This window comes from Littorina saxatilis, linkage group LG16, assembly GCF_037325665.1.
Source record: "Littorina saxatilis isolate snail1 linkage group LG16, US_GU_Lsax_2.0, whole genome shotgun sequence".
Classification (NCBI taxonomy): Eukaryota; Metazoa; Mollusca; class Gastropoda; order Littorinimorpha; family Littorinidae; genus Littorina; species Littorina saxatilis.
The window spans coordinates 30,616,656-30,632,993 of record NC_090260.1 but is presented as its reverse complement, the minus strand read 5'-3'; the positions used below and the strand labels follow the sequence as shown (position 1 = coordinate 30,632,993).

General features: G+C 41.2%; 2 long non-coding RNA genes across 3 annotated transcripts; both read left to right on the top strand.

Annotated features, from left to right (window-relative positions):
• Positions 1–1,816: 1,816 nt before the first annotated feature.
• LOC138950804 (uncharacterized) lies at positions 1,817–10,078 on the top strand. Of its 2 annotated transcripts, none has more exons than XR_011450802.1 (3): positions 1,817–1,964; positions 6,623–6,783; positions 9,855–10,077. It is a non-coding gene; the product is annotated as an uncharacterized lncRNA (long non-coding RNA). The 2 variants fall into 2 exon arrangements; XR_011450801.1 differs by having other exon boundaries at positions 1,819–1,964; positions 6,593–6,783; positions 9,855–10,078.
• A 4,190-nt stretch (positions 10,079–14,268) lies between these two features.
• On the top strand, positions 14,269–16,338 carry LOC138950080 (uncharacterized). Its single transcript, XR_011450478.1, has 3 exons — positions 14,269–14,311; positions 14,510–14,820; positions 16,288–16,338. It is a non-coding gene; the product is annotated as an uncharacterized lncRNA (long non-coding RNA).

Below are 16,338 nucleotides of genomic sequence, written 5' to 3'. Positions count from 1 at the left end.
TCACTTATTGGCATTATCCCTTCACCCGCATCCCATTTTTGCGTACGAGATTTTTACTGGAAGTAAAAAAAATGGGGAGTAAAAATTTCGTGGAGGGAGTAATTTTTTCGTGCCTTGGGGAGTTCTTTTCTCGTACGAAAAGTGTACTCGGAGTAAGAATTTCGTACGAAATATTTACTCCGGAGTAAATTTTTCGTGGAGTAAAAATGTCGTGTTACACCGGCCGTGGCTGGTGGGTTAAGGGTGGAGATTTTTCCGATCTTCCAGATCTACTTATGTGTAGACCTGCCAGTGCCTTACCCCTCTTTGTGCGTACACGCAAGTACAAGACAAAGTGCGCACGGAAAAGATCCTGTAATCCATGTCAGAGTTCGGTGGTACAACCCAGCATGCTTAACCCGAACGCAGCGTATGGCTGCCTAAATGGCAGGGTAAAAACGGTCTGACACGTAAAAACCCAACTTGTACAAAAGACAGGAGTGTACGGGGTAGTTTCAGCCCATGAGCGTAGAAGAAGAAATGAACGAACATTACAGGCACAGTGGAAGATTCGGCTCACCGTCTCAGATCTGGCACGCAGGCTCTTGCTTTGGAGAAGGCCATCCCTTCACTTGGACATATACCAAAAATCAACTGAATGTATGCTTTCTGCGTCGAGTTGGATTTTTTTTTTTTTGGTGCCGAATTAATCTAGCAGATTGACACTAATTGTCTAAAAAAAAATTTAAAAAAAGTCTAACTCTGCCCAGGCTGTTGATTTGTGTATGTGACCAAGTGGAGGGATGCTCCTATTCCACGTAAACACGTGACCAGATATGGTATGGTGAGCAGAATTGCTTTCACGGCCACAAGTCATCCTGAACCCAGGTCAAAAATGAGTTACTTCCCTTCGTGTCTCATTCTATCCCTGACAGGATGCCTAATTGGTTTTCCTTGTCTGGAGAGGAAATCGATTTAAAAAATTTTTTTTTTTTTTTTTTACATATTTAGATATTTTCGTAATGTGTTGAATCGCGATCGTCGATAATGATTTTTCATGGTGTTGTGTAATTTTTAAATTACAAAGGAATTGATATGTAAGACAGTTTCAAGCGAGCTATTTTTCGCGGCTGTATTTACTGTGCAAACAACTCTAAATATGGCAAGAGTGTCACGTGATAATCAGCCGTTTGGTTTCGGCGCTCGCTGGAGCAGACGATTTTTTCTGCAACCAGTTGACAGTGATGGAACCATATATTACGGTCTCCTTCTGGCAGCAGTCCCAAAATTTCGACTTGTTTTGACCTTAGAACGATCTCTTTATCATAACTGTAAAGAACAGAACGGAGATCACTGTCGAAGTCGGCCAACCTGCAATCATTTTCGTCTCGTGAACACTGCTCGCGAACAACATATGGGAGATAACTCTGTATTCTTGTCAGTTTTGATAGATTCGCGTAGGACTTTAGCGTCCGGTCAGACTGAGAGATAACTGGCGATAGCCGTGGAGCGATGATTATCAGAATGCGCCACACGTGTCAATGCAATGTGCGACGACAGGGGCGGATCAGTTGCTTTGTAAGGGGGAGGGGGCACTTTGAATCGAAAGTGAATGTGATGGGCGCGCTAGGGGGGTCCGGGGGCATGCCCCCCCGGAAATTTTTTTTGCCCAAAGAAGCAAAATGGTGCCATCTGGTGCCATTTGAACTTAGAAATGGTCATAGAATCAGCATAGAAAAATCTTTTTTTTTTCTTCTTTTTTTTTCTTTTTTTTCGGGGGGGGGCACGTGCCCCCTGTGCCCCCCCCTCGTCCGCCCCTGGACGACCGGGCCTTTAAAAACTAGCGCCTTGAATTGATTGTCTAACATTTGTGTTTTAAGCTGCCTCGCAGCGTTGTTGCAAAATACATGTAACTTTTCTAAGCACCTGTGACTCGATCGGGGTAAATGAGAACAGGCGGAGAGAAAGAACAGTCAAGTAGCCAGGTAAGAACCGTTTGTTTAAAGGTATCTTCTTTTTGCATCAGCGTCGGCTGTTTCAATGACAAAACATACATGCTTGCGATAAGAAATACGAGGGAACCCAAGTGTACGTTACACCAATGTCCATCTGATCAATTAATTATTCTACGTGAAAGCCTGTGCAGATGAGTGGCGGGGAATATTATACGTTATTTGCGTGTTTGACCAAAATATGACATTTTACACAGATCGAGACAGTCATTGTTCTCCGAGACCGCGCTAGCGGTCGAGGTGAACAATGACTGTCGAGATCTGTGTAAAATGTCATATTTTGGTCAAACACGCAAATAACATTTATGTATCGATCGAATTCCTTTCAGGTACTATGACTTTGTTGTTGTTTTGACGATTGAACGAGCACACACACACATGCATGCAATCCACATGCAATCAAACACATAAGCTTCATATTTGGGCGTTTCAGGTTGACCGAAACTTCAAAGGAACTACAAAACACACGTCATGTACTCACTTTGTTGTTGTTTTGACATTGAACAGCACACACACATGCAATCAAACACATGACGTTTTTTTTTTTTTAGTTCCTTTGAAGTTTCGGTCAACCCGAAAAGCCAAATTATAAAGTTTTGTCGGCCTCTGACGTCACATGACTCAAAGAAGGGAAATCCAATCTCCAATCGATACATATGACGTTTTTTTTTTTTTGAGTTCCTTTGAAGTTTCGGTCAACCTGAAAAGCCAAATTATAAAGTTTTGTCGGCCTCTGACGTCACATGACTCAAAGAAGGGAAATCCAATCTCCAATCGATACATGAGTGTGTATGCGGGAAGGTAGAGATAAAACCTACGGCAAACAGGTCAAGGTAGTCCCATCACCATGTTTGGTCGTTGGGGAGCGAGATGTGAGAGATTTCAATTAGACCAAGACAAGGGATATTATAATGTCCTACAGGCATATTTGTTTTGCCATTTTTGGGGGGGTCATATTATGATAGTGAGATTTCAACTAATCTCGAGCCAGCTTTATGTAGGTAGAGTTGGACATTTTTGTTGAATTAATCTTGCAGAATGACACTAGTTGTCTGAGGACTGGGTGGCCGAGTGGTAACGCACTTGCGCTCGGAAGCGAGAGGTTGCGACGTTAGCAATTTTCTCCCCCCTTAATTCCTAACCTAGGTGGTGGGTTCAAGTGCTAGTCTTTCGGATGAGACGAAAAACCGAGGTCCCTTCGTGTACACTACATTGGGGTGTGCACGTTAAAGATCCCACGATTGACAAAAGGGTCTTTCCTGGCAAAATTGTATAGGAATAGATAAAAAAAAATGTCCACCAAAATACCCGTGTGACTTGGAATAATAGGCCGTGAAAAGTAGGATATGCGCCGAAATGGCTGCGATCTGCTGGTCGATGTGAATGCGTGATGTATTGTGTAAAAAAAATCCATCTCACACGGCATAAATAGATCCCTGCGCCTTGAGTCCGAGTCTGGAGATACGCGCGCGATATAAGACTTCATAAAAAAAAAATTAAAAAAAGTCAAACTCTGCCCAGAAAGCACCTGGTATACTTCCTCGCCAAACTCGTGTGTCACTCGCCGATTCTCGTTTGTAAGAAACGGGGGACTGGCCAGACTTTTGGTTTAAGCGTGTTTTTATTAATTTCTTGTATACACGGCGTTATAAACAGTAACAACATTAAGAACGTTAACAAGCAGACTGCTTATGGACAGACTTTTACAAGGAGTAAGAACATAACTTCACTCGGACATGTACAAAACAAACAATCTTGGGATGTATGCTTCCTGTAACCCCAAAACAAATTGACTGCCAACGTTCCAATATTCAGAATACAAATACAAGAAAACCAAGGTATATCTGTGAACGTAACGTTTTGTTTTTGTCAATAATTAAACGTTCCAACAACACATCTTTCTGTGAAGTTTGTAATGAACTGGATACACTTGAGCACTTCTTTTTTCATTGTCAAGAGGTGAGGAACGTTTGGAAACTATGTAAAGACTTTATTTTTAAGCAAATTTATTATAATATAACTTTGAATGAAACAGATATATTATTTGGTTTTTGGAATGAAAATTTAAAAAACGATCAAATTTACTTTATAAATTATTGTATTTTGATAACAAAAATGACCATAGGAAAATTTAAGTATGGGAAGAAGTTAGACTTACGTATTTTATTGGAATTAGAGTTAAACATTAGACAGAAGTTTATGTTTTGTATAATATAAAGTTGACTATGTTATACAGAAAAAGACCAAGGAAGAAGGATGCTCCCCGCCTTAAAAAAAAATATTTTATTTATTTATTTTTTTTTTTAAGAAATCGGGCAAAAAATATGGGTTGAAGCATCCTGCCTGCAACTGAGGTCAATAAAAAAAAAAAAAAAAAAAAAAAAAAAAAAAAAAAACAACCCTGTCCCACATCTTTCTTGTGTTTTGATTCTGTGTTGTTCCCGTGCAGAGTGAGAATTGTTTTGATGATTTAAATTCACAACACAAAAATCACCCCCTAGTGTCCTTTAAGGAATTGATTCATACAAAAAAATCAAACTCGGCCGATGATTGTTGTTATTCATCTAAGTGAAGGAATGTTCTTTATCCCCCAGAATAGACGGGGCAGACTTGAGATAGTGCGCGGAAGAGTTTTCAAAGGAAGGACTGTGCATTTAATATGTGATGTGATCAATGGTTGGGTGCAGTGAGGTGAAGAGAGGAGATTGCTTTGATTTATAGACACACACATAAACGAGGAGTAGGAGAAAGGCTCCTAATATGGACCGGCTCCTAATATGGACCACCTCCGGTTCTGACAAACTAACGGCGCTAGAGCGCTCAAAACAATTCCATTCGCTTTATTCACCCTCTCTGGATAAGTTGCACATGTCAAAACACAAACCTCAAAACCGTTAGGCTTTTTCGCTTTTTACATTTAGTCAAGTTTTGACTAAATGTTTTAACATAGAGGGGGAATCGAGACGAGCGTCGTGGTGTATGTGTGTGTGTGTGTGTGTATGTGTGTGTGTGTGTGTGTGTGTGTGTGTGTGTGTGTGTTCGTGTGTGTGTGTGTGTGTGTAGAGCGATTCAGACCAAACTACTAGACCGATCATTATGAAATTGTACATGAGAGTTCCTGGGTATGATATCCCCGGACGTTTTTTTTCTTTTTTTCGATAAATACCTTTGATGACGTCATATCCGGCTTTTTGTAAAAGTTGAGGCGGCACTGTCACAGCCTCATTTTTCAAACGAAGGCCGGACTTCGGTATTGCATTTCAGCTTGGTGGCTTAAAAATTAATTAATGACTTTGGTCATTAAACATCTGAAAATTCTTTAAAAAAAAGTATTTATAAAACGATCCAAATTTACGTTCATCTTATTCTTCATCATTTTTTGATTCCAAAAACATATAAATATGTTATATTTGGATTAAAAACAAGCTCTGAAAATTAAAAATATAAAAATTATGATCAAAATTAAATTTTCGAAATCAATTTAAAAACACTTTCATCTTATTCCTTGTCGGTTCCTGGTTCCAAAAACATATAGATATGATTATGTTTGGATTAAAAACACGCTCAGAAAGTTAAAACGAAGAGAGGTACAGAAAAGCGTGCTATCCTTCTCAGCGCAACTACTACCCCGCTCTTCTTGTCAATTTCACTGCCTTTGCCATGAGCGGTGGACTGACGATGCTACGAGTATACGGTCTTGCTGAAAAATTGCATTGCGTTCAGTTTCATTCTGTGAGTTCGACAGCTTGACTAAATGTTGTATTTTCGCCTTACGCGACTTGTTTTCACTTTTGGCAGCGTTCACTCTAAATTTGCCGCCTAAAACGGACTCGTTTCTGTCCACAGCCAAAGCTTTCATAACACAAAAATGGCTATATATGACAGCTAAGACAGTATTTGTTACATTTTAACAGTGTGTACCCCGAGTTTCTACTGCAAACAAAAAATGATAGCAAAACCTCAAAGTATGTGTGAGTCCCCTAATATGGACCACCTTCAACAAATCGAAGAAAATAAAAACTAAAGGCAATTTTAATTAATTCATTAAGAAGCTTGCTGAAAATAACCTATAACTAGCCCTCGAGATTTCAAAAAAATATAACAAATAGTCTTTTTTTTGTGGAAGTTGATAATTTCACTTATTTTCACTCTGTTTTTGATAAGCTTCTTCAGTTTCCTGGTGTGCTTCAAATAATGCTCTCATCAACCCGAAACAGCTCAATCTAAAGCATATTTGAATAAGTCTGACTTGCACACTAAGTTGTATCATGTTATTTTGAAGTATAGGGGGCTTTTTACAGTGATTCGTGAAGACCGCTTCACTGGTCCATATTGGGCGCCCAGGCTCCTAATATGGACCATTTGTGATTTTTTCTGTATTTAATTTTTGCTGAATGTCTATCAAAGCTATTTCACTCTAATTAGGCCTAACTGTTAAACTAAGAGAGAAGGACTACCAACCACAAAATGAAACTTCTTCGCAAGAAAACAAGCTAGTTATCAGCAATAAACAAAAAGTGGTCCATATTAGGGGCCCTTCCCCTATATATATTCGTGCTGTTGCCATGGATTCGTGTGATGTGATAAATGGTTGGGTGCAGTGAGGTGAGGTAAGGAGATTTCTTTGATAGACACACACACACACACCAACGAGGAGTCTATTCGTGCTGTTGCCATGGATTCGTGTACGAAATTGATGGTTCTCATGGTGGTCTTCATGGTGGCTGGGGTTGTGGTCATCTGTGGTCACGCCATCTACCTCGACGACCCTGATTACAATGACTGGACCACAGTGAGTAACGCAAATCATGGTCAATAATAGTGTTCCAAATGTACGAAAGACGTTGCTAGGTGACAAACTTTGCAGATGGCAAAAGCTTCGACAGCGTGTAGAAACTGAAGCAAAAGAAAGAAGAGGAAAAAAGAATAACAAAAAGTGGCGAAACTCGATTATTTTGACTTTTGATTTTCCAATAACAAGACGCAGTCTGGAAATAACCCTGCTGGTTTGTTTTTATGGCTTGTGGAAAGAGTTTCTTTACCTTTTTTTCTCTTGCCTTTCGGCAATAGAAACACCGCGAAGCAAGCTACACGTGAGATTGTAGGCTTGCCTCAGTGTTTGTAAGGAAACAAGGAAAAGCAACTTTTCCACAACCCATAAACACTTTACATAGTTATTTCCACAAGCACATGATCTTACAATCACCCAACTACCAATCACCTTCAGTCGACGCACGGTGATACATATATGCCCTTTGACCTTTTTGTAAAATAGACGGGGGGTATCCCGGACTAGAAATAGAATACGGGATTGTGGGACAGCTGTTCAACTCGGCACACGTAACGATCTCCGGCGGGAAAATAAAAAGTTGAACTTTAAACATCATACGTGAGTTCTCGAGCATGTGTCGACTCTTCGGTTTCCGAGTTGTTACGTTTGTATTTGTGTACTGTATACGTTCTGTCGATCTCGCTGTTCAAAGTAAGTTAAGTTGATAAATAACCCTACTGTGCCCCCGTTCACTTCGTATAGGTTTGGAAAGTAATCTCAAGTAGAGTAAGTTAATTTCAAGTGTGACCGACATTATGTTGAAGTCCGAAACTGATGCATTGACCAATCACCGAAAGGCGCTGACGTCATTGCATGAAAGTGTTTCCCTACCTGGAATTCCAAACGGTTTTGAAGATTTTGAACATTTAGTTGGGGACGACGACGCTCTATGGTCGGTTTATTATATAAATGATACACGCGGTTAAAAACGGGCATCAACAGAGCCAATGAAGGGGGATAGGAATCGAACTTGTAGATAATATACCTGTGATATTTCCTAATTTTATGTTCAAGCGAAATGACAACAAAACAGACCATTGACGGAGAGGGTTTATTTGGGACACTGTTCTTGAATTGTTCCTTTATTAACACGCATTTTAAATACTGTGTGGTTCTGTGTGTACCGTATCGTATGTTTGTGAGTGCATGAACGTGCGTGCGAACATGTGTGTGTGTGTGTGTGTGTGTGTGTGTGTGTGTGTATGTGTGTGTGTGCGTGTGCCTGCGCGCGCATGTGTGTGCGTGGGCCTGCGCGTGCATGAGTGTGTATCTGTGTGTGTCAGTGTGCCTGCGCGTGCATGAGTGTGTGTGTGTGTGTGTATGTGTGTGTGTGTGTGTGTGTGTGTGTGTGTGGTTGTTTGTGTGTGTGTGCTTAGCACGTTTTGGAATGGAAAGTCTCATGTTCATGTCTACAGCAGACAACTATGTAAAGCGGCAATATAATAGTTGCCAGTCGTTTAAATCATTAACCAATTTCGGACAGAAAGCAGCCAGGCTGCAGATGTGTGGTCTGTGCTTAAACTGAGGATGCTTTGTGTAGATCCTATGTTAAGGCCTAGCCAGATGTGCGGTAGTGACCACGTTTTGTTTCTTTCTTGTTGTTTCTTGTCATGAGAACCCATGGAGGTGACGAGGGAGACCAGTTCAGCATCGATCTTATTCTGTGGTTTATTCTCGGCCTATACTCTTTTTAAATATAACCACATTAACCTTCGCCGGTGGTCGTGGTCTGTGTGGACCCAGAAGGGTGTTTAATTGCAAATATCTCTTAAACTAGTTGACATTTTTTTAATGAGCTTTTAAGAATGCCTCTGGCACATAAAAAGCTCTTATGTCCTAAAATTTTAGCGAGAAGTAATTAAAAAAAAAAGGGTCATATTTCGACAACAAAGTAACATCGTGGGGCCGTGCGGACTCATGTCTCTCAAAGAAGGAAAAGCGTGCATCTTTGAGAAGCATGGGTCCGCACGGCCCCTCGATGTCTTCCGTGTGTAGTCGATAACCCGGACTGGCGAAGGTTAAATATAATCACATTAAGGGCGTATCATACTAAAAAATATAAAAAAATAGAAGGTTCCTTAAAACTCGGACTATTTTGTATAGACGGTACTTCAACTCCTGTCAAACCGGCACGGTTCGGCCTAGTGGTAAGGCGTCCGCCCCGTGATCGGGAGGTCGTGGGTTCGAACCCCGGCCGAGTCATACCTAAGACTTTAAAATTGGCAATCTAGTGGCTGCTCCGCCTGGCGTCTGGCATTATGGGGTTAGTGCTAGGACTGGTTGGTCCGGTGTCAGAATAATGTGACTGGGTGAGACATGAAGCCTGTGCTGCGACTTCTGTCTTGTGTGTGGCGCACGTTATATGTCAAAGCAGCATCGCCCTGATATGGCCCTTCGTGGTCGGCTGGACGTTAAGCAAACAAACAAACAAACAAAACTCCTGTCTAAAACCTGAATCTCTTTCAAGAAAGATAGTGAGCACGGTTGTTCATGCGAGAAGAATGTTTGTTTGCTTAACGCCCAGCCGACCACGAAGGGCCATATCAGGGCGGTGCTGCTTTGACATATAATAATAATAAGAAGAAGAACATTTATATAGCGCTAAATCAAAAACTTTCGTTAAAAAGGCTTGCTCTAAGCGCTTGACATCTAAACTAAAACGTCATTCACACTCTTTACAATGATGTACAAGAACTTCATGTCACACTCTTTCATTCAGTATAGCACCATTCACACAGTTGTTATATAACGTGCGCCACACACAAGACAGAAGTCGCAGCACAGGCTTCATGTCTCACCCAGTCACATTATTCTGACACCGGACCAACCAGTCCTAGCACTTACCCCATAATGCCAGACGCCAGGCGGAGCAGCCACTAGATTGCCAATTTTAAAGTCTTAGGTATGACCCGGCCGGGGTTCGAACCCACGACCTCCCGATCACGGGGCGGACGCCTTACCACTAGGCCAACCGTGCCGGTTATGCGAGAAGAAGGGACAGTTCAAAGTAATAATCGGTACTATGATTTCAGCCACAGCCAGAGACTCCAAAAGGCGGATATCCATTCGAAACTCTATTCAACACTGTGGGCAATTGGATTGGCGATTTGTTTCGCTGATAACATCATCACCATTTTCGGCATCGAATGTTTAATTTGGAGAAACTGTCGAGATCGCCCGCACCCTGTAGATTCGAAATAAGAGTCTTAGTGAAATGATGTGAAGCACTCATATCAATATGCAATGACTTTTGAAAGAAAAAAAACGAAGTGCTTTTATTCTTGTTGGTTCGTTTAGTTGGTTTTGTTGGCTGGTTTTGTTTCTTACTCCTTCTACTTCTTCTTTCTTTTTCTCTGTCTCTCTCTCCCCCTCTCTCTCTCTCTCTCTCTCTCTCTCTACTCTGTAGCTCTCTCTCTCTCTCTCTCTCTCTCTCTCTCTCTCTCTCTCTCTTTCTCTCTCTCTCTCTTGAGTGCATTTGGATTGAAGTAAAAAAACTGTAAAACCTCGCCTCTGCTCATAGGTTATATATATCGTAACCCTGCCGAAACGTCGATTTGGTGAGAATATTTCATTCAGATGATGGATAAAGTCAAATCACGCAATAACGATATTGTATTGCTTGGAGATTTTAATATTAATCTGAATAAGCCTCAAACAGTATGGAATTCAACAACAACTTTATTAGGTCTTCATCAACTGGTTCTGAACCCAACAAGAATAACAGACACAACAGCAACTCTTATTGATCACATATATACTGATAATAAGAAGATTGTTTCAAATGTGTATGTGTCCAATTCCAGTATCAGCGATCATAGGCCTATTTTTTGTTCGGTCTCTATGCGCCTGCCTAAATCAGGACCAAAAGACCATAGAATACAGAAGTTTTAGACATTTTGATGAGTCTGCATTTGTTCGTAATTTCAGAGCGTTTATGATTGCAGTCTTGCAGATGATGCTTTTAATCACTTGTATAGCATTTTAAGCACAATTATTGATAAGCACGTGCCCCTGCGTCAGCAATGAGTAAAACATGCCAGACTTCCACCTTGGTTAACATCAGATATTATAGAGGCGATGGCTCTGAGAGATTATTTCAAGGAAAATAAGATGACAGACGAATATAAACAGCAGAGGAATGAGGTGTTAAACCGTGTGAGACAATCAAAAACTGGTTACTTTGATAAATTGATTTCCGATAAGAAAGATACTGCAACAATTTGGCGGGCAGTAAATGAAATCCTTGATAAATCTAGGAAAAAGTCAACTGCTAATCTAACAAAACTATCTGCGGAAGAATTTAATAATCATTTTATATCTTTAGCAGATAAATTGAAGGCTTCTGTGGCAGAAACACATTCTCCGGATACAGATGACTGTTTTGGAAAATTGGACGAATACTGTCAGCGGAACAGAATAAACAATGAAGCGTTTATCATTCCTCCGATTGCAGTTCATGAGGTCGGAACATTTATTGAAAACCTGGAGAATAAAAAGTCCATGGGTCCTGATAAAATGCCCGTGAAGTTATTGAAGCTTTCTCTACCGTATTATTGTGGATTCGCTCACGTTCGTATTATAACCTTAGTATTGAGCAGAACTTTTTTCCGTCTAAATTGAAAAGCGCCAAAGTCATACCCCTTCCCAAATGTAAAGATCTCTCAGACCCAAGTAATTTTAGACCCATTTCTTTGCTGCCTGTTTTGTCAAAACCATTAGAAAGGCATGTGCACAAGCATCTTCTTGCTTACATGGAAGAACAAAATTTGTTCCATCAGTTTCAATCCGGTTTTCGGTCCAAGCATTCTTGCCACACAGCTCTTACGTCTCTCTGTGAAGCTTGGCTGTCAGCAATGAACAGGTCTGAAGTTACAGGAGCATTGTTTTTGGATTTTAAGAAAGCATTTGACTTAGTCGATCATTCCATATTGTTGAAAAAATTACACTATTATTTGAGAAACGATTCGGTCTGTGACTTCTTTAAATCGTATCTTGCTGACCGGACACAATATGTCACTCTACAATGCCAGAATTCGTCTACTGCACTAGTAAAACATGGCGTCCCTCAAGGGTCTGACAAAGAAGGGGCACCAATAAGGCCTCGCGGCCTTCGGCTAACAAATATAGCCGCCCCTACACTACTAGTACTACTACTACTACTACCTATTAGTATTTCTTTGTGCTTTTTACATTTAGTCAAGTCAGTGTGTGTGTGTGTTTGTAGAGCGATTCAGAGTAAACTACTGGACCGATCTTTATGAAAAATTAATTTGACATGAGAGTTCCTGGGTATGATATCCCCAGAGGTTTTTTTTTTCATTTTTTCGATAAATGTCTTTGATGACGTCATATCCGGCTTTTTGTAAAAGTTGAGGCTGCACTGTCACTTCCTCATTTTTCAATCAAATTGATTGAAATCTTTGCCGGTTGTGAGCAATCTTCTGGGTTGTCGCAAAGCGTTTAACAGTCCACTCTGACATGCTGTCTGTCCATCTTTTTTTCTTCTTGATCCCTGTCTTTCTCTTCCCGCGCACCGTTCCCTGCACGCCTGTTCTTGTCACATTGCCACCCGCCGATACCATCTCATCTACCTCTTCTTGACAATGGTCAACAGATCGCATGCAAGATACCGGCGAGGAGAACTTGAAGTGAGGCATGCGAGATTCATGGACGTGACGATTTTGAGAGTCAGTTCATTATTTGTACAGTTAAGTGTTTGTCTGTCTGTCTCAAAAGACAACTTGCCGACGTACTGCCGAAAATGAAACGTTTTGTTTTGTCAATACTAATCGTTCCAATAACCTATAATTCTTGGTTTGGGATTCTGAATTTTGGAACGTTATCAGTCTAGCTGTTGGGTTTCAGGAAAAACTGAAATTCCCCCGTAGCACACGAAGCAGCTTTGTTTGTTTGTTTGTTTGTTTGCTTGACGCCCAGCCGACCACGAAGAGCCATATCAGGGCGGTGCTGCTTTGACATATAACGTGCGCCACACACAAGACAGAAGTCGCAGCACAGGCTTCATGTCTCACCCAGTCACATTATTCTGACACAGGACCAACCAGTCCTAGCACTAATGATGCCAGACGCCAGACGGAGCAGCCACTAGATTGCCAATTTGAAAGTCTTAGGTATGACCCGGCCGGGGTTCGAACCCACGACCTCCCGATCACGGGGCGGACGCCTTACCACTAGGCCAACACACGACGAAGCAGCATGGCTGGGAATTTTGTTTTGAGCCCAAACGTAAGGATGCTCTCAATCTTATTCTATGTACAAACCTGGTCATAGCTTTGGATTTTAACATAATGCTTTTCAGACTATCGTTATATGAGCCCGCGAAGTTGTCTTTGCGAAATCTGTTTACCAAAGACGATCAGTGTGCCTATATATAAGCTTCGTGCAGCGAGCTTTGTGAAGAAGACTTGGCGAAGTTGACTTCGCCCAATTAATAGCAGGCTTAACACATAAAGAAAGGCATATCTTCTTCTTCTTCTTCTTCGTTCATGGGCTGAAACTCCCACGTTCACTCATCATGTTTGTGCACGAGTGGATTTTTACCCCGCTATTCGCAGTCATACGCCGATTTCAGGGGAAGTATTTTTGTGTTTCTATATATAACTCATCGAACTCGGACATGGATTACAGGATCTTTTCCGTGCGCACTTGGTCTTGTGTGGGATAAGGCACTAGCAGGTCTGCACATAAGTTGATCTGGGAGATCTGAAAATTCGCCACCCTTAACCCACCAGGCGCGCGGTCGCGGCCGGGATTTGAACTCACGACCTTCCGATTTGGAGGCCGTTGTCATATCCAGTATTCCACTGCGCCCGTCATAAGAAGGCAATATATTAAAGGTACATACTGAACTTGTCAAATCCAGGTGCACGGAGCCCCTGGGGCTTTTAGTCATACCTCAGGCAGCTATCCGTTAGAAGAACTACCAAGTTTCATTGACTTGCACCCAAAGAGTCAAGAACTGCGATTTTTTTACGAATTAATTTCGTACTCGGACCCGGCTGGTCTTGGCCTATTTTTGGATCTAAATTTAGATCAGGTAGATCACCACATCATGCACAAAAAGACACGTCACTAGCAAACTATGTCAGACGTCATCATGAGTTTGTGTAAAACAAAATGGAGGCCGGAATCACTCAAGTTGAATCGAACTCCGACCAAACACCACGTAATAACTAGGTTAATTTATGCACTCGCGTGAACAAGAAACTGTCGAGCTTCACAGATGTCGTCGTTGGGTAGTTTTGGGTTTGTTTTACTACCATAGGAGGATTTTTGAACTGTAAATGCACTCAGCTGCAACAAAAACGCAAAACGAAGGCTGTGAGCTGCACTGTGCCTTTAATCGCGAGGATTACTTCTTCCCCCCCCCCCCCCCCCCCACCTCTCCCAACCCCTCGCCTGTATATAATAAACGTCCCGCGTCAACTGCATCGTAGCGTTGTGTCACACTGAATTCAAGACAAGAAAGGTAAGTTGTTGGAACGCTGTTATTAACAAAAATACGTTACAATCACAAATATATCGAATACACAAAACTTATCTTGATGAAATTTTCGCCCGCTCGCCAGGAAGCCAAGCGAATGAATCAAGCTTCCTCGGGTGAGCGGGCGAAAATTTCATCAAGATAAGTTTTGTGTGACAATTTGTTTGTCTGTTCACTTACCAGTGATAGTGCGCAGGAAGGAAGGAATGTGCATTTAATACATTAATGTCACGTGATCTTCTTCTTCTGCGTTCCCGTTGCAATGATGTGATCAATAGTTGAGTGCAGTGAGCATGAGGCGAAGAGATTTCTTTGATTGACAGACATACACACACACACACACACACACAAGGGAGGAGTCTATTCGTGCTGTTGCCATGGATTCGTGTACGAAGTTGATGGTGCTCATGGTGGTCTTCATGGTGGCTGGGGTTGTGGTCATCTGTGGACACGCCATCTACCTGGACGACCCTGATTACAATGACTGGACCACAGTGAGTAACGCAAATCATGGTCAATAATAGTGTTCCAAATGTACGAAAGGCGTGGCTGTATAGGTACAGTGGAACCCCTCTTTTAAGTCCTTACCGTTTTTTTAGATTTTCTCTTCACAGTCGCTGTAAATTTACCTCCATTTTAAGACTCTCTCCTTTTTAAGACCTGATTTTCTCAGTTTTGTGGAGGTCTTAAAAGGGGGGTTCCCCTTTACCAACCTTAACTGCAGGCGAAGAGTACCTGTACCAATTTGAGACCTGTTCTTGAACGCGGAGCGCATTTTACATGAAGAACAAGAACAAGAATTGATTTTGCCATATAGCATAACAGCTATTGGTAATTGTCGGGTTTTGTCTTAAAATATCTCAAATTTATCTTGTATTAGAGAGAGACATCAAACGGATAATTTTGTTAAAATTGTGTGTGTGTGCACTATACCGATTCAAAAAGAGCATATCTATATCTAGTACGTATATATTTTTTTTGTTCAGAGCAAATAAAGAATATTGTCTTCTATTATATTGCTTTTTCGTTTTCAAGCAATATTTTAATTAAAAATAACTTAATTTCAAATTGTTTTTAGCTTACAAGCTGAAATACGAACCCGTAGTTCGGTCAGATCGGTTCAAAGAACGTTTGACGAACATTACAATGCGGCCTCATTTATTACGGACGGATATGACGTCATCAAACAAATATCGAAAACAACAACAACAACAACAACACCAACAACACTGAAAAAGACGTGCAGGAATATTGTTTTAAACATTTCATTTTTTTAAAGTTTTCTGAAGATCTGTGGTGTAGTTTTCTGGGAATCGCTCTTCACGCACGCACAAACATACACCCATACACCAGAACTTCCTCTCGATTCCCGGTCTACCGCAATACATTCGTTCAAATGTTGACTGTATGCAACAAAGGTAGAACATTACTGTGACTACGTGTGTGTGTGTGTGTGTGTGTGTGTGTGTGTGTGTGTGTGTTTATGGTAACACTAATTTGAACAGAACCATGGAATTGTACCGTTTCAGTTTGTGTGACTGTGAAAGACAAAATGGATGGACAGAGACAAAATGGATGGACAGAGACAAAATGGATAAAAGCTCCGTTTGCTAAGACTCCATTTAAGTCACCGAAAAATCGTTTAGTTTTAGTAATTGTTTCAAAGTGAATCACACCTTAAAAAACGCCATTTTGTAAGGGAAGGTTTGGCCAAGGGCCTGTGACGTTTTGCCAAAATATTGCTCAAATGTAATAAACCAATTTTTGAGCAGACGAAACAGATGTTGACGTGCACATATGTTATGACCGAAATGCCACTGTTTGCCTCTCAGGCCCTTCACCTGAAAAAATAAACTTACATTTTTTCTGCCCAGTGTATATATATTAGGCCTAGCCAGATCCGCAGCTGTGAACATGATAAAGTACCAGTACATGAACTAATCAAAGTTCTATAATTGCAGCAACAGCCAGAGACTCAAGTCTACGGCGGATTCCCATTCCAATCTTTATTT